Source organism: Leopardus geoffroyi, chromosome A1, assembly GCF_018350155.1.
Source record: "Leopardus geoffroyi isolate Oge1 chromosome A1, O.geoffroyi_Oge1_pat1.0, whole genome shotgun sequence".
Lineage (NCBI taxonomy): Eukaryota > Metazoa > Chordata > Mammalia > Carnivora > Felidae > Leopardus > Leopardus geoffroyi.
In genome coordinates, this window is record NC_059326.1 from 115,092,690 (window position 1) to 115,117,232 (window position 24,543).

The following is a 24,543-nucleotide window of genomic DNA, read 5'->3' on the forward strand; positions in this document are numbered from 1 at the left end:
TTCTATCTCTGCCCCCCCCACCCCCCCACGCACTGGCTTTCTCTGTCTCTCAAAATAAATAAATAAAAACTTTAAAAAAACAAAAGTTCCATGGACCCACGAATGTATGGCCAACTAATCTTTGACAAAGCAGGAAAGAATATCCAATGGAATAAAGACAGTCTCTTCAGCAAGTGGTGCTGGGAAAACTGGACAGCAACATGCGAAAGAATGAACCTGGACCACTTTCTTACACCATACACAAAAATAAACTCAAAATGGATGAAAGACCTAAATGTAAGACAGCAAGCCATCAAAATCCTCAAGGAGAAAGCAGGCAAAAACCTCTGTGACCTTGCCCGCAGCAAGTTCTTATTCGACACATCTCTAGAGGCAAGGGAAACAAAAGTACCAATGAACTATAGGGACCTCATCAAAATAAAAAGCTTCTGCACAGCAAAGAAAACAATCACCAAAACTAAAAGGCAACCGACAGAATGGAAGAAGAGATTCGCAAATGACATATCAGATAAAGGGTTAGTATCCAAAATCTATAAAGAACTTCTCAAACTCAACACCCAAATAACAAATAATCCAGTGAAGAAATGGGCAAAAGACATGAATAGACACTTCTCTAAAGAAGACATCCAGACTGCCAACCAACACATGAAAAAATGCTCAACATCACTCATCATCATGGAAATACAGATCAACACCACAATGAGATAGCACCTCACACCTGTCAGAATGGCTAACATTAAAAACTCAGGTAACAATGGATGCTGGCAAGGATGCGGAGAAAGAAGATGTCTTTTGCACTGCTGGTGGGAATGCAAACTGGCACAGTCACTCTAGAAAACAGTATGGAGGTTCCTCAAAAAATTAAAAATAGAACTACCTTACAGCCCAGCAATTACACTACTAGGGTATTTATCCAAGGGATGCAAGAATGCTGTTTCGAAGGGGCACATGCACCCCAATGTTTATAGCAGCACTATCAACAACAACCAAAATATGGAAAGAGCCCAAATGTCCATCGATGGATGAATGGATAAAGAAGATGTGGTATATATATACAATGGATTATTACTCAGCAATCAAAAAGAATGACATCTTGCCATTTGCAACTATATGGATGGAACTAGAGGGTATTATGCTAAGCGAAATTAGTTAGAGAAAGACAAATATCATATGACTTCACTCATATGAGGACTTTAAGATACAAAACAGGTGAACATAAGGGAAGGGGAGCAAAAATAATATAAAAACAGGGAGGGGGATAAAAACATAAGAGACTCTTAAATATGGAGAACAAACAGAGGGTTACTTGAGGGGTTGTGGGACGGGGGATGGACTAAATGGGTAAGGGGCATTAAAGAATCTACTCCTGAAGTCATTGTTGCACTATATGCTAACTAGGTTGGATGTAAATTAAAAAAACAAAAACAAAAAAGTTCCATCCATGTGTAACATGTATTAGGACTTCATTTCACTTTGTTGAATTAATATCCCATTGTACGGATAAACCACATTGTATTTAGCAATTTATAAGTTGATGGGAATTTGGGTTTCCATTTATTGGCTATTATGAATAATGCTTCTATGCCCACACATCCGTAAGTGTTTATATGGAAATATGCTTTCATTTGTCTTGGGTATATACCTAGGACGGAATTGCTGGGTCATATGGTAACTCCATGTTTAACTATTTGAGGACTGGAGACTCTTTTCCAAAACAGTTGGATCATTTCACATTCCCACTAGTAGTGTATGAGGGTTCCAATTTATCCATTCTTGCCAACACTTGTTATTATCTGTCTTTTTGCTAATAGCCACTCTACTGAGTACAAAGTTTTTATCTCACTGTGGTTTTGATTTGCATTTTCCTGGTGGCTAATGATGCTGGATATCTTTTTATGTGCTTATTGGCCATTGTGTATCATCTATGGACAGCTGTCTATGCAGATCCTCTGCCTATTTTTTACTTGAGTTATTTGTCTTTATTACTGAATTTTAAGAGTTCTCACATATTCTAGATTCAAGTCCCTTGTCACACATATGATTTGTAAAATTTTCTCTAATTCTCTGGTTTGTTTTTCCACTTTTGTGATGGTATCCTTTCATGCAGAGAAGTTTTTAATTTTGATGATGTATTAACAGACTTTTTTTTTTAATTTTTTAAATGTTTATTTTTGAAAAAGAGAGAGATAGAGAGTCGGGGGGGGGGGGGGCAGAGAGAGACAAAGACACAGAATCCAAAGCAGGCTCTGTACTGACAGCTCAGAGCCTGATGTGGAGCTTGAATCCATCAACTGTAAGATCATGACCTGAGCTGAAATTGGATGCTTAACTGACTGAGCCACTCAGATGCCCCTTAACTGACTTTTAAATGTTTATTTATTTACTTTGAGAGAGAGAAAGTCAGAACACACAAGCAGGTGAGGGGCAGAGAGACATGGAGAGAGAGCGTCCCAAGTTGTGAGTGCAGAGCCCGATGTAGGGCTCGATTTCACAAACTGTGGAGATATGACATCTGCAATCATTTCTGGTGTAGAGAAGATATTAAGAAGGAGAGAATGTTGGGGCGCCTGAGTGGCGCAGTCGGTTAAGCGTCCGACTTCAGCCAGGTCACGATCTCACAGTCCGTGAGTTCGAGACCCGTGTCAGGCTCTGGGCTGATGGCTCAGAGCCTGGAGCCTGTTTCCGATTCTGTGTCTCCCTCTCTCTCTGCCCCTCCCCCGTTCATGCTCTGTCTCTCTCTGTCCCAAAAGTAAATAAACGTTGAGAAAAAAAAAAAAAAAAGAAGGAGAGAATGTAGTTTTCTATAGGCGCATGGGGAAAGAGCATCTAGGGGTGCTAAATGGAACACACCTGAGAAATGTACATTATCAACAATAAACCCCCTCATTTAAATGCTCAGGCAGTCACCCTGTCTTTTCAGCCATTCTGGAGAGCCAAAAGACTGAACACTGGCTCAGGAATGGGAATATACCAGGTGGAGAGGCCCAGCCACAGTGGGAAGCTCTCTCCAGAATCCTCAAGTCAGCACAACATCCCTGAGGTAGGAGCCAGGATCTTCTGGGGTTCAGAACTGCTATGGCTTGGTTATCAGTGTGGCTGACAAGCAGAGGTTTAACTGGGAAAACAAGAGGTGAAAGCTGGCTCCCTTCTCCTCTCACATAGTTTTTGCCAACAACACCAAATGGCATTGCTGAATATCTAAGCCAGGTACCTAGTCAAAGCACCTCAGGGATCCTAGACTTGACTGCCAAAGGGAGGCATTTCACCAGCCAACCTAAAAGGGTGGAGGTGTGGTAGGTGAGCTTAAGGGGTGTCTTAGTTCTTTAAAAAAAAGGCTACAGTCTGAGCAGCCAGGGCAGAAGGAGAGGTAACTTCACACACAAGCAGGAATGTGAAGTGGAGGTGTGGGGACTCAACAGTTGCACCATCAAAGAAAGGGGTTCAAGACAAAGGCCCAGCTTTCCATTCCCTGCCTAGCACTATGTCACCTTTTACAGTAAGAAAAGACAGAAGGGCAGAATGAGTTTTGAGAGACACATGCACATGTACACACACACATATATGGAGTTGCCTCTGGGAGGGTAAATAAATATTCATGAACAATTCAGTGTGCGAAAAGCAAGGACAGAGGATGACAAATGGTACCAATTAGAAAGAAAGAGTGGTATCTATTTTTAAAGTGGCTAAATAAATGATCAAGGATTGCCTGCTAAAAATACTGTGCTTGACCCTCTCCCCAATGGCAGGGTCCCTCTCCAGTGCTTGGTGACAACAGGCAAACTCTCCTCCCAGTGTGGTGGATTCAATGCTGCCATGGCAGCCTCACGTTTGTATCAGAAGTTCACCCAAGGGGCCCATCTCTAGTAAAAAGGAGATGATTTCTTCTGAGAAGCATTGTGGGCCCAGGACCACAAGCTGAGATTGGCACTCATGCTCTCAATGATTCCAGAAGGAGCCCTTGGTGAAGAGGGGGCAAGTGAATGGGCAAGTACCATTCAACTACAGAGGCATCAGAATCCAATTTATCAAAAAAGTAAGAAAGAAACACCAAAACCTTCCCATGGGAACAATCAGAGTCCACCTCATGATGCGAGTGTTTGATGAAGGGCATTTCATGGGAATGGTGAGCCATCAAAATCAAGTTTCTTGTCTACGGCCCATACCTCATACAGACCCTGATTTTGCTCCTGGGGTTGGATCTGACCTATGACATACCATAGAAATAAAAGCAGAGTTCAGAAAAGTCAGAAATAAAAGCAAAGAATAAGGCTGATGATCACTCACAGGCAGAGAAAATAATAGGAACCCAGATATCTAGCTATCTCTCCCTCTCTCATTCCCTCTCTCCAACCCCCTTCAAACTCTCTATCTCTGTACTTCCCTCCTTCCTCTTTCCCTCCTACCCTAGCTTTCTCTCTCCACTCTCCCCCTCTCCTTCTCCTTCTCTCTGTTTCTCTCAGTCTCTTACTCAGCATCTACTATCATGTGCATGAAACACTGGTTAAGAGCTTGGGTTTTGTGTCACTAGGTTCACGTCTTTGCTCTAATACAGTCCAGCTATGTTACCCTCAGGAAGTATGTGACTTCTCTAGGCCATAGTGTCTTCATGAGTAAAATGGAAGTAATTGTACTTATTCATAACAGTCCTTACTTAGATTCAATGTGAAAATGTATATAAACAGCTTAGCTCAGGGTCTGGAAATATTGTAGGTACCCTCGTTATTTCTAAACATTCTTCATGCCTTAGTCTAGACTCTAAATATTTTGAGGCAGTAAATATGCCAGATGCATCTTTCCACCCTCTTAGAATGTAAGGGAGTTGAAATTGACTAAACATTTGTCAAATGAGCTGGACCCTGAGCCTGTCTGCCATAAGCAACAAGCATGGCAGCCAAATGCCTTTGCCCAGCTCACAGTTCTGGCTGTGCTCATTATCTTGAGGTGAATCCTCACAACCATCAGTGAGGTGTGCAAGGCAGACAGTATCGCCCCTCCCTTCATTAGGAAAAGGTGAAATTAAAATGGAAAACAAACAGGCGTGGGCAGTATTTACAGCTCCTCAGAGTGATGCCCTATCGATTTTCAAGTGTCACTATTTATAACAAAAACAACAACTGGCAGAGACATAGCATCTTTCTTCCAAGACAATCAGAGCACTTTACAGAGCACTTTACAGGTACCTCTCTCCATGGCCCCAGGAGGTACAGGAGAACAGTCCCTACTTCTAGGTAAGAGCACAAAGAGGCCAAGGGCTTTGGTCAAAGTCATTGTGCCAATCAGTGGGACCCTGGTGCTCCTGGCCTTTGGGTCCCTCTGCAGCCCTAGATGGCATCTCTACTTCCTGTAATGTTTCCCCAGCATGGTTCTTTGGGGATGTCTAACAAAATGACCTTTTAAGAACACACTAATGAGGGAGGTGCCTGGGTGGCTCTGTAAATTGAGCATCCGACTTTGGCTCAGGTCATGATCTCATCGTTTGTGAATTGGAGCCCTGTGTCGGGCTCTGGGCTGACAACTCAGAGCTTGGAGTCTGCTTTGGATTCTGTGTCTCCCTCCCTCTCAGCCTCTCTCCTGTTCGCACTGCACTCTGTCTCTCTCCCTCTCAAAAATAAACAAACATTAACATTCTTTAAGAAAAAAAAAAAAACAGAACACACTAATGGGGGGAAATGGCATTGGGCACACTACTCCAAAAAGCATTCCTCTTGGTGGGAAGACCTTAGCCATGACTGCTACCTCGCTTAGTCCTCTCCTTCCAGCTTGTCATCAAGAATCACATTTGCCTAGCAGTCCACAGGCTGGGGTGCTATACAGAGAGGGGGACAGGATGAGGACAGGCCACTTCACACTGCATGAGACATACAGGAGGTATGTGTCCGAGCACATCTGCCCTACCACCACCCATTCTACCTGAATGGCTCTCCCATGTTCCAGCTTTTCCCATTAGGGCTTTTCCCTCCATCCAGTCATAAGAGAGAATGCAGGCCCTAAGACAAGGGAGGCACAGCAGAAACTGCAAATGTAAACTACACTGATGTCTATGAAGAAAAAGACAGCCTCTGTGAGACACAGGCCTAGTTGGCATCCCTCCCCCCGGAAGTTGATCCTAACCACTCCCAGACAAGAGCTTCCTCTGCTGTGAGCCACTCACTCAGCCATCTCTCTGATATGTACATACCCCACCCATAGCGCTGGGCACTTGACAGATAGATGGGACAAGATAGGCACAAGTACTATGTGTCATCCTTTAGGCTAAAATGAGCTTCGTGTCACATTGGGTTTCACTGGGGAATCAGTAAAGGTGGCTAAAATATTCCCCTGCCCCAGAGGACAGGTTCCAACCAAAGTCTAGAGAAACGAAGGCTAAGAAAGACACTGGTAAGTTCTTCTTCCACCTTATATAACCAGCAGGGTTAAGCGTCTAGCCTGTCCTCTTGTCACTGAATACAGCAACTGCATTTCCAAGACTCCAGGACAAGTATCACTCTAGGCAAATGGGAGGTAAAATCCAGAGTCAATCACAAAAAGAAGAACACACTCCTCAGACCACAGATACCAAGGATTACAGGCAAGACAAGCAATCCCAGCAAGACTAACACTGTATCATCCATCCCTCTTTCTCATACATGCTTGGGGCCTTTCAGGCCCAGGCCATCAGGCATGGCCTCTAAGTAGGACCGCCACTCCCCACCCCATCGCCACACCAAAGTGAGGAAGGAGAATCTGCTGACCAGTGCTTGCTCTAGGGTCTAGGGTAAGGTGGGGCGAAATGTCCAGCTGAGGCTGAGCTGGAAAGAGAGGAGATGCCTCTGACAAGAACAAAGGCTGTAACGGACGCAAGCAGATTAGATACTTTTCAGGCGCGATTCCACACAAAGGGGACTCCAACAAAATAGGCAAATTAAAGTCCTTTGTGCCTAACACAATGGCAGCAGTGGAAGCTACAGCCAGACCAGCTAGCAGGACCAAGGTAACAGCAGGACATGGCAGTGGGAAAACGAGGAGAAGAGAAGCAGGGCTCAGTTCTTAGCTCTTCGGGGGCCTCAGGGTGTGGCATGGGCCTTGGTTTTTACCTTCCCTGATGTGGGACCAAGAAACCACCCCCTCTTGTCCTTGGGGATAGTGCCTTTTAGGTATGTTCAATTTGGAGAATGCCAGGCTTGAGAAATGCCATCAAGGAAGATTTTTTTCACCCCCTTCTGAGGTATTTTGCTGTACTTGTTTCCATCTAGGGATGAGTGAGATCCCTTATGATTCCCCCCTGACCTGCCTGGTTAGCAATTCAACAGGAAAACACCTCCCACGGCAAAATGAAAGTAGACTTCAAGCCACTTTCCTTCTGGCTGACTCCCATGTAAATGAGCTGCCTGCAGCCTGACTCACAAGAGCTCAAAATGGAAAAATGCAAAGAAAAAAAAAAAAAAAAAAGGCACAGTTTGAAGGTAAGGGTGAGGTTTGCCTATCAGATGAAGCTTCTAGGGGGCTAACCCAGCATTCTGCCAGGGACTTGATATGGGCACCAGCGCCTGAAAGACAACCCAGGAAAAAAGAGACAGTGGTACACTTCCCCAGACAAAAGGAACCTCAGATATCTAGTCCTCTTATTTATCTAAGTAAAATGAGTCCTTAAATGTCAGTAAGCTGGCTGTAGACCTGAGAGTGTGATGCCTGTGTCCAGACTCCTGAGTTCAGGACTAGAACAGGGTCACCCTCGGGATCATGACCCCACACACGGCTCTCTGCGCACAGTCAGCCTTAGTGGTAGCAGAGGACTGGGACGGAACTTGGGCTTGTTCCCTCAGCTCCTGGTCCAGGAAGTATAGCCTGTCCATGAAAGCAAACCCAAGCTTTCTAGCTCCACAGATGATGTCTTACACTAACAGGCCCCCTGGCAAGGCACCAGGGCACCATTATTCTAAGGGACGTGGTAGTTAATGTGGCTGCAGTCCCCCCACAGCACCAAGCCTTCTCCCTTCCTGCTCCCTGAATTGCAGGGTCCCCACAGCCAGCAGCTTCCCTGGTTGACTATTTGATCCAAACATTACAAAAGAACACATCTTTCTATTCACTGTGGAGTAGAGGCAGTCATTTCAAACCTATACATTACACATCCCTGCCTGAAAGAAAAAGCAAAATTAAATTAAAATTCTCTCTGGAAGATGTCTACCCCAAAAGCCAGAAAAACACTGTACAGTTGTGCCTAGTTCCCAACCCCAAGCAGCTCTCTGCAGCCCCCTCCTCCCTCTTCCCCTTCTGACTGGACAGCTCCAGATGTGTCTCAGAGTTTCAATGATTCACTCTAATGATAACGCACCCTCAGAATAAATCAGGGACTCTGATTGATTTAGGAGGCAACTTGCACAAATACCTGTAATCTAGTTCTAATCTTGTTTGTTTCCATTCCAATTATCCTGCATCAATGGTTTAAAAATGGGAACCGTCTGGTGCATACATCCAATCCATTTTAATAGAGGATAAATCTGGGTTATCGTGACCCTTTCCTCTCTCAGGCTCAGGACAACACCAGCCGTCTCAAGGCACTGATTGGGCCGAATCAGCTCTAACTCTATTCAACTCTTCAAGGATTCAATTAATCATAAAGCCAATTCCATTCTGGGCTCCATCTGTCTTGCCTCCTTCGGGGACTAATAATCACTCACTGTGTGTTTTTACACACTAGTTGAACTGAAATTAAGACTGATTTCATCATGAAGCACTCAAGAAGAAAATGCATTTCTTGGAGAAAAATTTCAGAGCTATTTCAATGTTCGGTTTGGGTAAAGGTATTATTGAATAAACAAAAGAACATTTTTTTTTAACTTCAAAATTCTTAATATTGTAAAATAATTCCTGCCACCCAACTCCCAGAAAAGGGCAGCTCCTTGGGAGAACCAGAAACTTTCAATGTTGGATCATACAACAGAGACACTCAATTTGTCCTTGGGTATCTACAAAGCATGAGTACCCAAAACAGTGAGGGGAAAATGTAATCAATTTGATATTTAATACATTATTTTTAAAAATCTAACTGGTCATCCATCCTGGGGTAGTGGGTCTAATTTAAAATTTGGAATTATTTTTATTTTGAATTTCCTAGTCATAGAGAGGAGAGGAGAGGCCATGAGCAGGATAGGCACTATGTTCTTTTCAATGTTTAGGAGCTCGATATCTTAAAAAAAAAATTGTTTTTAGTGTTTTATTTATTTTTGAGAGAAAGAGAGAGAGACAGCATGAGCAGGGGAAGGGCAGAGAGAGGGGGAGACACAGAATCCGAAGCAAGCTCTAGGCTGAGGTGTCAGCACAGAGCCCGATATGGGGCTCAAACTCATGAACCGTGAGATGATGACCTGAGCTGAAGTCTGATGTTTAACTGACTGAACCACCCAGGTGCCCCAGGAGCTCTTGATATCTTAAGCTAGCTATGAGAATTCTAAGCCCTTAGAGGGCTTCTAAATGGCAAGAACTATAGCTTTTGTTTTCTGTAAATAGCCTGGCTCTCCTGGAAGCATGCAAGTGGCTTCCCTGGCAAATACTCAAGATGGAGACCTTCTACCCACCCACAACTCATCCCCCTCCCACACCAATCCTGCTGGGAATCGGCTCTTTATCAAGCACATGATCATGAAAGGGCCACAGCCCAACCAGTCCGCCACATGGGTTTGGAACCATGCCCAATTTGTCAGCAAGTTTCAGTGGAGGAAAATGCACATAGCGAAGATTTTTATTTTTACTTTTCATAATTGCTAAGATAAAGCATCAGAGTATCTCCAGAGTCCCAAGTGTCTAGTGGTCATGGTATACCTAGCACAGCCCCCTACACCTAACTGTTACAAAACAGTCCCAACACAGTGGAGGAAATCCACACTGTAGCAAAGGAGATCCAGCATGTGGCTGCTTTATTTCCTTAACAGGTTTTAAACTAAAATTTTGAATTGCACAAACTCTCAATCAGAACTAATGACACAGTCATTCCAAACTTATCATCAAAAATGCTTTCTGACTCATACTACTCTAAAAAGTCATCAGTAATCAGTTCTTAGACACAACAATCAAATACATCCTTTGTTTAAACAATGAATTTTGCAGAGTAGTAAGTCTAATTAATTGGAGTACTGTCATTTTCAAGCATGGGTCAATGCACACATTTCCCCAAAAGCTTCCACCTGAGTCATGCTCCATTTATTAAAAACAAATCCCACCTCCTAAGAAGGATTTTATGTATGGATAAAGAATCATGTCCAAGATATACTGTTATATGGAAAAAGCAAAATGTAAAATGATGCATATACAGCAATCTACCTTTTATATCAAAACAGAGGGAAAGAAACACTATATAGGTCTATCTGCTTGAAAATGCATAAATATCTCTAGAAGAAACCGGCAACACTGGGTACCTTAAGGAAAGGAAGCTGGATGGCAAAGACAGGATAGAACAAAGCATTTTCACCATGCCCCTTTGTACCTTTGACTTTTGAACCATATGAATATGTTACTAAATCACAATTGAGGACATAAAATTTAAATTTAAGTAAGATACCTCAAAGACACTCATCTGGACATTTACCAAAACACTACAGAAACATCTGATTACATTCCATGCAGAAAACAAGTCTTACATATCTCTCAGCCATGCAGTATCAGTGAACCTTCGGGTACAGACCTCCAGAACACAGGGCCAAGATCAGCAGCACAGCCGGACATACGTGGAGACCCAAGTGGTCACTATGAATATCTGAAAATAGGCTGTAGCAATAAAGGAGGGAGGGCAGGCAGGCTGAACAACTGCCCAGGATGCACCATCCAGCTTGAGAAGCCCCCAACTATTTTTCACCTTTGCAAAAGGGGAAACCGCAGCTTGTTCAAGGCTAAGTTTTTTCTGAGTTACAGGGCTAGAGAGAGTGGGAACATCATCTGAATCTTGCAGGAACACATTGTCCCAGATCCCAGGAGTTCTCTGGGCAGGAAATGCTACCTGAAGGTCTTATCTGAGCCTGGAAACTCAGAGCTTCTGACTCATCTTCTCATTCTGGCTGCCACATAGCCCCATGGTCTTGCACAAATCATTTCAACAGAGGTACTGAGGCAGTTCTGAGGGTCCTCCATTCAGCCACTGATCACCATCCACAGCTCTTTGGCAAGAGCATCGGTGCATCAGGGATTTCATGTTAAATGCCACAGGTATGCATCAGGGATTGCTTATTCCTGTTCTCTTTTCCTAGCTGAGTAGTGTCCAGCAGGTTTACTCCTGGGCCCACTTTCTGATCAGCCTTTGCTCCTTTTTGAATCTTAGCATCAACTTTACCCAAAAAGAGTTGCACTAAGACCGTGAGGACTGTGAAAAGACACTTGCTCAGGGTGAAGGTACCAGAGCAATGGCTATGAGCAAAGTCCCTCAGGATGCTCCCAGAACTCCCAGTCTAATGCAAACAGAAAACCTACTGGGACAGCCTTTACCCTCATCTACACACCATGAGAATCTAAATGACCTAACTGCAAAAAGTAAATTGGGGAAAGCTCTTGGGAAGAGGTGAGGTGGCTTACATTTTATTTTTCACACATTTTTCTAGCTTGCTTTTAAAAAAGACCCTTCAGTCCTTTTTCTCCTTCCCATTTTGTGGGTGCTCTACAAATGGAAGGCTCCCAAACAGCCTAAACTACCCTGTGCTTGCCACTTAAAGAGAGCAGGAAGCCTCTGAGACATTCTGTGTTCTGGCCTATTGGCCAGATGCTCCGGATGAGGCTGGGGCATGAGGGCCCAGCTATAATCCTTTCCCGGCAAGCCAGGCTAAAGTGGCAGTGGGACCAAAGCAACTGATTAAATGCAGTATAAAAGCTGAAAGAAAATGAGAGAGAAATAAATTAGCTTTAAACCTCAAGGTTGTGCACGCAAATGAAATGCAGTGGGGGCTGGGAAGCAGACTGGGAAGTCAATCTTAGAGATTTCCCTGAAACAAAGGGATTATGGATTGTCCAATACAAGGAAATCCTTCTGTTTCACAGCCACATGACAGCTTTTTACTCAGTGCCGTTCATTAAACACTTCACACAGATTCTGAGATAATGGGATGCAGCCAACATCCTGAAAAAGCCCTGAGACTCCCCCACCGGTCTTCTACCCACGCAGCACTGGCTGCAAAGCGTGACTGTCATCAGTGGGGGACAGGGTTGCTATCTCTGCCATCTTTCAATTATTGCCTTCCCCTACCCTTTTGGATTCTCCTCTTTCAGTAACAGACTACTATTACCAGCAGAAGAAAGGCTGGGAGAGAAAACTTCCAAGTGATCAGTAATTCAATAAACAAAACACTCAGAAGTACTTGATGGGAGGGAGAGAAGAGATAAAGGACGACAGAGGAGAAGGTCCACCATCGATGACCTTGTGACTTAAATCTCATAGAGAAACCCCTGAGAAGGGGCTTGATTGTTCTCAAGAACCAGAGTGGTAGAGTTTAAAACATGCTTGCCCATTCTGAGCAGGCTTATTTCTGGAAAGGTTGGTCAGAGCTGTTGTCAGGGTTTGTTACCAACAGGCAGAAGCCCATGGGCACAAAATCCCTAATAGGAATCAATCCAGTTAGTGTCCACTGGGAAACTCCTAATGTAGAAGTGGACAATGGAAGAAAAGGAAGGTACACAAGAGACTTTCATCAAGTCACATCCTGACCACCACTCAGACTGTCTATAGGACCTAGCCTGAACATGGTGGACTTTCCATAAATCCCTCCTGTTTCCTCCCTATCTCATTTCCTGCAACCTTAAAATAGTCGAGAGCTTGCATGACTAATGAATAAAAAGACTAAGGTTCCCATTGAAGACCCTTAGAGGGATGGCATGTTTTGCCAGAGTCTGTTAACTCTTCAAAAAAATGTATAGCCCTCCAATAAATTATCTGAGTGCCCTTGGGCAAGTACCTTCTTCTATAAAGCCAGAATACTATTATTCACAGGAAGATTTGTTGCAAGGATTAAATGAGAGGATATATGTAAAGGTCCTTCCCCTGGAAGGCTCCTCTTCCACAACCACTTTTCTCATACCCACACTTCACCTGCTCCTGGTCAGTCTACTCCCTTCTGGTATAATGGACTCTTTTAGTCCTGCCTTCTATAGAACAGAAACTGAGCCATTGGCATTTTCTCAGATAATCTTTCCAAATCTCAAACAAAAAGAAAACCTAAGTGTATGCTTAACTATTCCAGAGCCAAGAGAAACTAGTGTTTTTTGTTTTGTTTTGCTAGTGGTCCCTCATGATCTGTTCTCCCATTCTTACATACAGCAAACTTTTTGCTATAAAGACTACATTTTGGCCAGGGGAATACAAGCATAAGCACCACCTAGCAGCTTTTAGAATCCTTCTAAACAAACTTTTAGGTGTGATTTGCCTCCTCTTCTATGTTCCTTCCTTCATTCTGCTCTCTGGAATGCACACCTGGCCATCTTGGATGACAAGGAAAAAGGGTTAATGCTTAGGGATAGCGTCACAATGTGACTGAAAGAAACTCAAGAACGCTGTGTGTATCTGGAGCAAGGCTGCCACATCAGCCCTAGGCTGCTGACCTGAAGATGATGTTTAGACAAAAGACAAATAACTGTCTTTCTTATCTAAGCCATTTTCTGTCACTTACAGCCAATTTAGAAGGTCTAGACCAAAACCAGACAAATCCTTGTATTAACTCCCTCCCCTTAAGTCAGAGGGGTTCTAACCAATACAGCAACAGTGACAGGACATATGTGATTATGTGTATGTGATCAACTATGAAACACTGAAATGCCTGTTTTGCAGAGAACTGTCTCCTTTGCTGGCCTTGGAGAAGCAACCTGCCATATTGTAAGCTGTTTAAGCTATTTATGGAGATGTGCATGTGGCAAGGAACTGAGAGGAGGTTCCAGCCAGCAAGAAGTGAAGCCCCTAATCCGGTAACAACCTGAACAAAAGTGAGTTCTGTCCATTACCACATGAGTTTATACATGAGTCTTCCATAAACTCCAGCTAAGCGATGCAAAGTACCCACTAAGTCGTGGCTGGACTTCTGATACATAGAAAATTATATAATAACTGTGCATGGTTTTGAGCAGCTAAATTCATGGTAATTTGTTATGCAGCAATATATAATTAATACAATGACCAAAAAAAAGTCATTACAGATATGTAAAGATGATTCACCACTAAGTAATATATAAATACAATTAACAAAAAGAGAAGTCACAGAAGTTTACCATATGGCATCTTGTTAGATAACAAAATGCACACAATTCACCATAAATCACTCTTGGACCACCTTGGTGAAAATGATATTTATGTATATGTACTGAACATTAATGTAACATATTTAACATAAACATATCTAACATAAATATATTTGCAAATATATAAAACATATACACACATATATACACACACCAAATGCCAGCATCACGCATAATCATAAAATACCAAAAAGATTCCTGTCAAAAACAGACATAGAAGGGCTCCTGGGTGGCTGAGTCAGTTAAGCATCTGACTCTTAGGCTCAGGTCATGATCTCATGGTCATGACATTAAGGCCCACTTTGGGCTCCGCGCTGAGCAGGAAGTCTGCTTAAGATACTCTCTCTCGGGGCGCCTGGGTGGCGCAGTCGGTTAAGCGTCCGACTTCAGCCAGGTCACGATCTCGCGGTCCGTGAGTTTGAGCCCCGCGTCGGGCTCTGGGCTGATGGCTCGGAGCCTGGAGCCTGTTTCCGATTCTGTGTCTCCCTCTCTCTCTGCCCCTCCCCTGTTCATGCTCTGTCTCTCTCTGTCCCAAAAATAAATAAACGTTGAGAAAAAAAAAAATTAAAAAAAAAAAAAAAAAAAAAAAAAAAAAAGATACTCTCTCTCTCCCCATTTGCCCCTCTCCCCTGCTCATGCATTACACTAAAAAAAAAAAAAAAGGCACAGAATAAACTGGAAGGCTGTTGAAAACAGTAAGATAGATTAAATAAGGTACTTCATAATAAATTTTTAATTTTTTTTAATGTTTATTTTTGAGAGAGAGATAAAGAGCACATGCACGTGTGCCTGAGTGGGGAAGGGGCAGAGAGAGAGGGAGCCACAGAATCTGAAGCAGGCTCCAGGCTCTGAGCTGTCAACACAGAGCCCAATGCAGGGCTCAAATCCATGAACTATGAGCTCATCACCTGAGCCGAAGTTGGACACTTAACTGACTGAGCCACCCAGGGGCCCCACTTCATAATTTTTTTTTTTTAAATCAATAGCTACTTCTCATTTCCAATAATGATGAGTTAAACTATTCAGGCCAACCCACTTTTTGAAAACAAAAATGAATATAAAAAATATTTCCCCTAAAAGCATCAAAAAGCAACAAAGTGATTAAAAACTGAAGGATCAAAGGCTAAAGAAGAGAAGGAACCCAGAAAAACAACCACGGTATTAAAGCCACTCAGGCCTAGAGCATTCAATTATTCAGGTGAACTTGGGTTTTGATTTTGGCAGTCTTGTGTGAAAAGTGGACAAAGTTAAGCCTAGTACTATCCAAAATGGAAACCTGCCCCACATTTATTCTGAAAGTACAGTCTTTTGTTGGAGTCCTAGCTTAGAGGTGAATCAGACAGACTGCACAGGCATGGGGTGCTTGGGTGGCTCAGTCGGTTAAACATCCGACTCTTAGTTTCGGCTGAGATGATCTAATAGTTTGTGATTTTGAGCCCATCACTGGGCTCTGCACTGATGGTGCTGAGCCTGCTTGGGATTCTGTCTCCCTCTCTCTCTCTTTCTCTCTCTGCCCCTCCCCTGTTTGCTCTCTCTCTCAAAAATAAACATAGAAAGAAAGAAAGAAAGAAAGAAAGAAAGAAAGAAAGAAAGAAAGAAAGAAAGAAAGAAAGAAAGAAAGATAGGTAGATTGCACGGGCAATCAAAAGAACAAGGGAAAACTGTCCCCCAAAGATAGAAGCTACAACCTGGCCTTCATATGGTTTTACAATCTGGATTCACATCCTTTGGGCAGACTGGAAAGCCTCAGGTTCTAAACCTGACTTGAGATGGTTCCAGACTGTTAATTATCTCCAGGCCCCTGGCAGATGAAAACCCAAAGCTCTCTGAAAACCTATAATCTTTTGTGGCCCCCAAATTAAAAAACTCATGAGTAGTACAGTAAAAAAATAATCAAACACATAAGAAAACAAGGCACAGTTGAGGGAAACTAGCAGAAACAGCTCTGGAGTTATAACTACATTTAGAGGGGCACCTGGGTGGCTCAGTTGATTAAGCATCAGAATTCAGCTCAGATCACGATCTCATGGTTTGTGAGTTCGAGCCCCACATCAAATATGTTTGAGGCCTGCTTCAGATGAGCTCAAGCCTTACTTTGGGTAAGCCCTGCTTCTCTCTCTCCCTTTCTGCCCCTTGTGGGATTCGCTCTCTCTCTCCCTCTCTCCCTATCTCAAAACACACACACCTACATTTACAATGATTCAAATAAGTAAAATACATCCTCTAAAATATCTGCAGTGCACAGTCAACCAAAAAAAACGGGGGGGGGGGTACATCAGACTTGGAAAAAGATGCAAATAAAACTTCTAAAAGTAACTGTAAATCCATAATTGAGTGTTTCATGGACTCAAGAGGAGACACAGACAGCACAAAGGAAAAGGAGTAAATAGGAAGATAAATTACACAAAATTATCTAGATCAGCAAATGTGACATATAAGTAGGAAATATGGAAAATAGGTAAAGAAACATGAAAAACTGAATGAGAAGGTCTAACATATGTTTAATTGGAATCTCAAAAATATAGCAAAGAAAAAAAAGGCAGAAAACACCTGAGGGGATAATGAATGAAAATGTTACAGAACAGATGAAAGACACAAATTCAGATTGAATAAATCCAAGAACCTCCAAGCAGGAAACACACACACACACCTCAACACAGCATCATCGAAAAGTAGAGAAAATCAGAGATAAAATCTTAAAAGTATATATGGGGGGAAAAAAAGTTCAAATAAGTAACCAAGAGCTATCTTCTCCACATCAACAACAGAAGGCAGAATGAAATTTGCTACAAGAAAACAAATGTCATCATAGAATTCTATATCCAGATGAGGGGGAAGAGGAAAAGGGGAGAAAAAAAGAAAAGCAAGGAGGCTATCTCATGGTCTAAGTACAGAATATACATTCTATTTAGGCACATGTGGAATATTGATAAAAACTGATCATATACTAACCAAAGAGAAAGACTCAACTATTTCCAAATGACTGAAATAATAAAAGTGTTTCTCTGACTACAAGCTACATGTCAATAACAAAAACCTAACTAGATACTTTCCATCAAATTTGGAAATTGACAAATATAAATCATGGGCAAAAAAAAATTGTGATTGAAATTTAGAAAATTTTTTGAAAGGATACTTAAAATACTACATATCAAAACTTTTGAATCCCGTTGAAGGAAGCAGTAATTAAAAGTCAAGTCCTAAAATGAAAAACAAAGGTGACCCTTGAATAACATAGGTTTGAACTGTGTGGGTCCACTTATAAATTGATTTTTATTTTATCTTATATTTTAAAGAACCTTTTGTATTATGGAAATTTTCAAACAAACATTAAGTAGAGATAATATAACAAGTTTCCACGTACCCATTATAAAAATTTTGCCACTCTTATTTCACCTATCTCTCACTCCTTTGTTTTTCTGGAGTATTTTTAAAATTATTTTTAAGTTTTTATTTTAATTCTAGTTAACATGTAGTGTAATAACAGTTTCAAGTATACAATATGGTGATTCAATACCTCCATACAACACCCTGTGCTCATCACAACAAGGGCACTCCTTAATCATGATAACCTATTACATTCATCCCCTCTGGTAACCATCTGTTTGTTCTCTATAGTTAAGAGTTCTTGGTTTGTCTCTTTTTTCTCCCTTGGCTCATTTGTTTTGTTTCTTAAATTCCACATATGAGTGAAATCACATGGTATCTGTCTTTCCTTGACTGACTTATTTCACCTAGCATTATACTCTGTAGCTCCATCCACATCATTGCAAATGTCAAGATTTCATTCCTTTTCTAGGGCCAAGCAATAGTCCAGTGTGTGTGTGTGTGTGTGTGTGTGTGTGTACACACATACACACCACACCCTCTTGATCCTTTCATCAATCAATGGACACTGGGGATGCTTCCATAATTTGGCTATTGTAAATAATGCTGCTATAAACATAGAGGTGCATGAATCCCTTTGAATTAGTGTTTTTCTAATCTTTGGGTAAATACCTAGTCATGTGATTGCTGAACTACAGATTACCTTTTTGAGAAACCTCCATACTGTTTTCCACAGTGGCTGCACCAGTTGACATTCCCACCAAAAGGGCAGAAGGGTTCCCTTTACTCCAGGTCCTCACCAACACCTGTTGTTTCTCGTGTTGTTGCTTTTAGCCATTCTGATGGCTGAGAGGTGGTATCTCACTATAGTTTTGATTTACATTTCCATGATGGTAAGGAATAATGAACATCTTTTCGTGTGTCTGTTGGCCATCTGGATGTCTTCTTTGGAAAAATGTCTATTCTTATCTTCTGCCCAGTTTTTAACTGGATTATTTCTTTTTGGGGTATTGAGTTTTCTAAGTTCTTTATATTTTCGATACTAACCCTTTATTGGATATGCCACTTGCAAATATCTTCTCAATTCCATAGGTTGTCATTTAGTTTTGTTGATTGTTTCCTTTACTCTGCAGAAGCTTTTTATCTTTATGCGGTCCCAGTAGTTTTGCTTTTGTTTCCCTTGCCCCAGAAGGTTTATCTAGAAAAAAGTTGTTACAGCTGATATCAAAAAGGTTACTGCCTGTGTTTTCTTCCAGGATTTTAATGGTTTCAGGTCTCACAGGTTTTAGGTCTTTCATCCATTTTGAATTTATTTTTGAATATGGTGTAATAAAGTGGTCTGGTTTGTTTCTTTTGCAAATTGCTGTCCAATTTTCCCAATACCATTTGAAAAGACTGTCCTTTTCCCATTGGATATCCTTTCCTGTTTTCTCAAAGATTATTTGACCATGTAGTTGTGTTTATTTTTGGGTTTTCTATTCTGTTCCATTGATCTTTGTGTCTATTTTTGTGCCAGCACAATACTTTTTTGATCACTACAGCTTTGTTGTATAACTTCAAGTCTGGAATTGTGATGCTTTCAGTTTTGCTCTTCTTTTTCAAGACTGCTTTGGCTATTTGAGGTCTTTTGTGGTTCCATACAAATTTTAGGATTGTTTGTTCTAGTTCTGTGAAAAATGCTGTTGGCATTTTGGTAGGGATTACACTCAATGCATAGATCGCTTTGGATGGTATAAATGTTTTAACAATTTGTTCTTCTGATCCATGAGTTTAGAATTTCTTCGGGTCATCTTCAAAATTTCTTTCATCAGTATTTCATAGTTTCCAGAGTATAGGTCTTTCACCTCTTTGTTTAGGTTTATTCCTAGGTATGTTACTATTTTTGGTGCAATTGTAAATAAGATTGTTTTCTTTCTTCCTTCTTTCTTTTCTCTCTCTTCTTTCCTTTCTTTCTTTCTCTTCTTTCTTCTCTTTCTTTCTTTCCAGATTTTTTTTTTAAGGGGTCTCTCCACCCAACATGTGGCTCAAACTTAGAACCATGAGACCAAGAGTTGCATGCTCTACTGACTGAACTGTCCAGGCACCACTTCAATGAGATCATTTTCTTAATTTCTTTTTCTGCTGCTTCATTTTTGGTGTATAGAAATGCAACAGATTTCTGTGCATTGATTTTGCATCCTGTGACTTTACTGAATTCATTTATGAGTTCTAACGTTTTTTTCATGGAATCAATGGATTTTTTTATGGTACAGTTCTGTAAATGTATTTTCCTTTCCTTATGATTTTTTAATAATACTTTTTCTTTAGCTTATTGTAAGAATACAGTGTGTTACATACAAAATATGTATGTTAGTCAACTGTTTATCAGTAAGGCTCGCAGTCAACAGTAGGCTATTAGTAGTTGTTTTTGGAGACACCATATTTAAACGTAAATTTTTGAGTGTGTGGGGGGTCAGAACCCTGAAACCCTGTATTGTTCAAGGGTCAAGTGTATAGCCCTTAAATTCCAACTTTATGGATGTAATAAATGCATTAAACACTACTGAGGAAAAAAAATCTGTTAATCTGGAAATGAAGTGCGGGACATTTCCTGGGACAATTGCTGATAATTAAATACAACTGAAAAACATTAAAACAATCTGGGGAAAACTGCCTACAGAAGAAAATACTATTAGTCTCATAACAGATATTTTCATAAGTAATAACAGATACCAGAAGTATAACTAGATATACTATCATTCCACAGCAAAGGCACAATGATGACAGTACCAGGAAAAACTAAGAAAGGTTACCACCCACAGGGGCACCTGGGTGGCTCAGTCAGTTAACCATCCGACTTCAGCTCAGGTCTTGATCTTATGGTTTGTGAGTTCGAGCCCTGGGTCGGCCTCTGTGCTGACAGCTCAGAGCCTGGAGCCTGTTTCAGATTCTGTGTCTCATTCATTCTCTCTGCCCATCCCTGACTTGTGCTGTCTCTGTCTCTCAAAAATAAATAAATGTAAAAAAAAAAAAAATCAGAAAAAAAAAGTTTACCACCCACATACAACTGATGAAAGAGTTAAACTCCAGGAGGAAAAATTAGGCAAAAAAAAACCCAAAACAAAACAAAAAAACACAGTAAACCTACAGGTACATAAGAACAAGCATGAACTGTAAAACATTAGCACTGATTATGATAATAATGACTAATTTACAAAGCTGGTTAAAAACAAGCTGGAAGGGTGCCTGGGTGGCTCAGTCAGTTAAGCATCCAACTCTTCATTTTGGCACAGGTCATGATCTCACGGTTTATGGGTTTGAGCCCCACGTTGGGCTCTGCGCTGGCAGCACGGAGCCTGCTTGGGATTCTGTCTCCCTCTCTCTTTTCCCCGCCCCTGCTTGCTCACTCTCTCTGTCAAAATAAATAAATAACCATTAAAAAAAAAAAGCTGGGAACACAAATTAGACAACAATATCATAGAGAATGAAGACTGAAAAAACTGCATTCTTAGAGCTCTCATATTATCTGAGAGGTGGTGGAAAACTTTCCACTTTAGCAGCCCAATCAAGCATGTTAAAACACATCAAGGTAATTACTGAAATAGATGGCAGAAATTAATCCAAATGTGTTAAGAAATCACACTAAAAGGGAGTGGGTTAAATGCACCCGATAAAAAACAAAGATATTTAACTGGATTAATAAAACAAAATCTAGCTAGATGCTGTGTAAAGAAATATTCAAAACAGAATGAGAGAATAATCAAAAGGAATAGAAAAATATAACAAAAAAACACTATCAGAAAGAAAGCTGATAAATCTATTAATATCAGACAAATTACACTTTAAAGGTAAAAATGACTTCTTAGGGGTAAAGATGATCATAACTTGATGATATAAAGGTACAATTAACCAGGAGGTTATAAGAATCCTCAATCTATATAAATTTAACAATGTTAACGCAAAATAAAGCAAAAATTGAGCAATTACATGAACAAACAGAAATACATAATCATACAAAGCATTTTTTATTACAAATTTCTCAAGAAAGAAAGTAAAGTTGGCCTTACAACCTGGCCTTATAAACACCTTGTAAAAAGTGAATTGACATATATACACAAATATATAAAATAATACATGTATATACATACAAATATATATGCAAATATATATACAAACGTATATACAAATTTATATATATATGTATGTGTGTGTGTGTGTGTGTGTGTATACACACACACACACACACACACATCTCCATCCATGTATCCAGCAAATAAATAACACTCCTTCTTCAGGGCATTTACAAAAACTAACCACCTGACAAGCAAAAAAGGGATTCTCAACAAATACTAAAGAATCTTTATCATACGTACTCTTTGCCTACAATGCAAAATGCACACATATATTTTTTCTTTTAATGTTTTTTTTTTTTTTGAGAGAGAGAGAGAGTGAGAACCAGGGAGGGGCAGAGGGGTGGGGGAGGCACAGAATCGGAAACAGGCTCCAGGCTCTGAGCTGTCAGCACACAGCCTGATGTGGGGCTCAAACTCACGAACCATGAGATCATGACCTGAACCGAAGTCAGACACTCAACTGACTGAGCCACTCAGATGCCCCAAAATGCATACATCTATACATACATAAAGGAAAAGAGATGCTGTATTTGGCAAACTCAAACCACATTACTAAATAAATCACGAATCCAATAAAAAACCAATTATGAAATAAACTATAGAATATTTAGCTACATTGTTATCCAAAAAACTGAACCCTTACATCTATTTTCAAATACAAAAATAACTTGAAAACTTAGAAAAATAACAAAAGAATGAACTCAAAGAGAACATATAAATAATAGTTAATGACAGGAATAAATTAAATCTAAAACCAAACAGGGGCACTGACAGTGCACAGCCTCCTTGGGATTCTTGCTCTCTGCCCCTCCCTCACTCACGCTATGTACAAATAAATAAAACTTTATAAAAATTTTAAAAAAAACAATAACAAAAAAGGATTTGTTTTACCTTAAACAGAGGCATATAAAGCTATTGTAATTGAAATAACATGAGATTGGTTCAAGGATTAAAAAAAGAGACCAATGGAAAAGAATACAGACTCAGACAAATAAGGGAACTCAATAATCCACTGGGGAGATGATAGACTACTCATTACATGGTGCCAGAACTAAATGACCAGAAGATAAAAACTAAAATTAAATCTATGTATCACAGAATGGAAAATATAAATTTTAGAATAAAAACTAAGTATCACAGGGGCACCTGGGTGGCTCAGTCGGTTGAGCGCCCAACTCTTGATTTTGGCTCAGGTCATGATCTCAAGATTCGTGGGATCAAGCCCTGCAACGGGCTCTGCACTGGCAGCACAGAGCCTGCTTGGGATATTCTCTCTCTCTCTCTCTCTCTCTCTCCCCCCACCCCTCTCTCTCTTTCTCTCTCTCTCTCTCTCTCTCTCTCTTTATTTATTTATTTATTTATTTATTTATTTATTTATTTATTTTGAGAAACATTAAAACAAACAAACAAACAAAACTAAGTGTCACAACTTTATACTCCGGAGATTCTAATATAAGAGGATTATCTTTACAGCCTCAAAGTAAGGAAGAGTTTCTTAAAACATCAACAGAACCAAATGTAAACAAAAAGTGCTAATTTTGACTTTACAAAAATACTTTAAGACATCTATACCAAAAAGCAACATAAGCAATGTTAAATGACAAGCCACATACTAGAAAATATTTGCTACGCATATAACAAAAGATTTGTATCCAGACTAATCTTAAATATAATGAAAATATTTTTATTTAGGTATCAGGATTATATAAAAACGTTTTTCAATACCCACTAAGCAATAAACAAAAGACTCAATGGAAAAATGGGGAACAGAAGAATTTTTTTAAATGTGGCAGTCCTGGGACGCCTGGGTGGCGCAGTCGGTTAAGCGTCCGACTTCAGCCAGGTCACTATCTCGCGGTCCATGAGTTTGAGCCCCGCGACAGGCTCTGGGCTGATGGCTCAGAGCCTGGAGCCTGTTTCCGATTCTGTGTCTCCCTCTCTCTCTGCCCCTCCCCCGTTCATGCTCTGTCTCTCTCTGTCCCAAAAATAAATAAACGTTGAAAAAAAAAATTTTTTAATAAAAAAAAAATAAAAATAAAAAATAAATGTGGCAGTCCTGAGAAGACAAAAGCATACAAAAACAATGTGTTCAACCAAAAGAAAGGAAGGGAGAAGGAAGGAAGAAGGACATTTCTGAGCAATATATACAGTATGATTCCAATTATGGGATGAAAAAGTATTCAACCTCTATAGTAGTCAGGGAAAAGTGAATTAAGACAAACAAAACACATGGGATGCCTGGGTGGCACAGTCGGTTAAGCATCTGATTCTTGATATCAGCTAGGGTCTTGATCCCAGGGTTGTGAGATCAAGCCCTGTATTGGGCTCATGCTGGCAGCGTGGAGCCTGCTTGGGATTCTCTCTCCCACTCTCTGCCCTTTCCCCACTCATGCCTACGTGCACCTGAGTGCTCTCTCAAAATAAATAAATAAACATTAAAAAAAAAAGAGGAACAAAATAGCATTTCACACCCACTAGATTGCCCCAAAGTGAAGACAGGTATATAATAAAGCATGAAAAATAGATATGACATATATAAAATTTAGAACACTAGTTAGCTCTGGGGAAAAAAGGGAAATACTATTAAAAAGGGTTATGAATTGGCACAAAAACAGACACTCAGATCAATGGAACAGAATAGAGAACCCAGAAATGGACCCACAAACATATGGCCAACTAATATTTGACAAAACAGGAAAGAATATTCAGTGGAATAAAGACAGTCTCTTCAGAAAAGGGTGCTGGGAAAATTGGACAGCGACATACAGAAAAATGAACCTTACACCATACACAAAAATAAACTCAAAATGGATGAAAGACCTAAATGTAAGACAAGAAGCCATCAAAATCCTAGACGAGA

At 40.6% G+C, this 24,543-nt stretch overlaps 1 protein-coding gene and 1 long non-coding RNA gene across 4 annotated transcripts in view; both read right to left on the minus strand.

Moving 5' to 3' along the window:
* The window catches only part of SIL1 (SIL1 nucleotide exchange factor), a 217,923-nt gene that overhangs the window by 32,950 nt on the left and 160,430 nt on the right, over window positions 1-24,543 (minus strand). The window lies entirely within an intron of this gene.
* On the minus strand, window positions 1,629-18,440 carry LOC123580590. The gene is made up of 2 exons (XR_006703372.1): window positions 18,275-18,440; window positions 1,629-1,684 (listed from the first exon to the last, which is right to left on the minus strand). It is a non-coding gene; the product is annotated as an uncharacterized LOC123580590 (long non-coding RNA).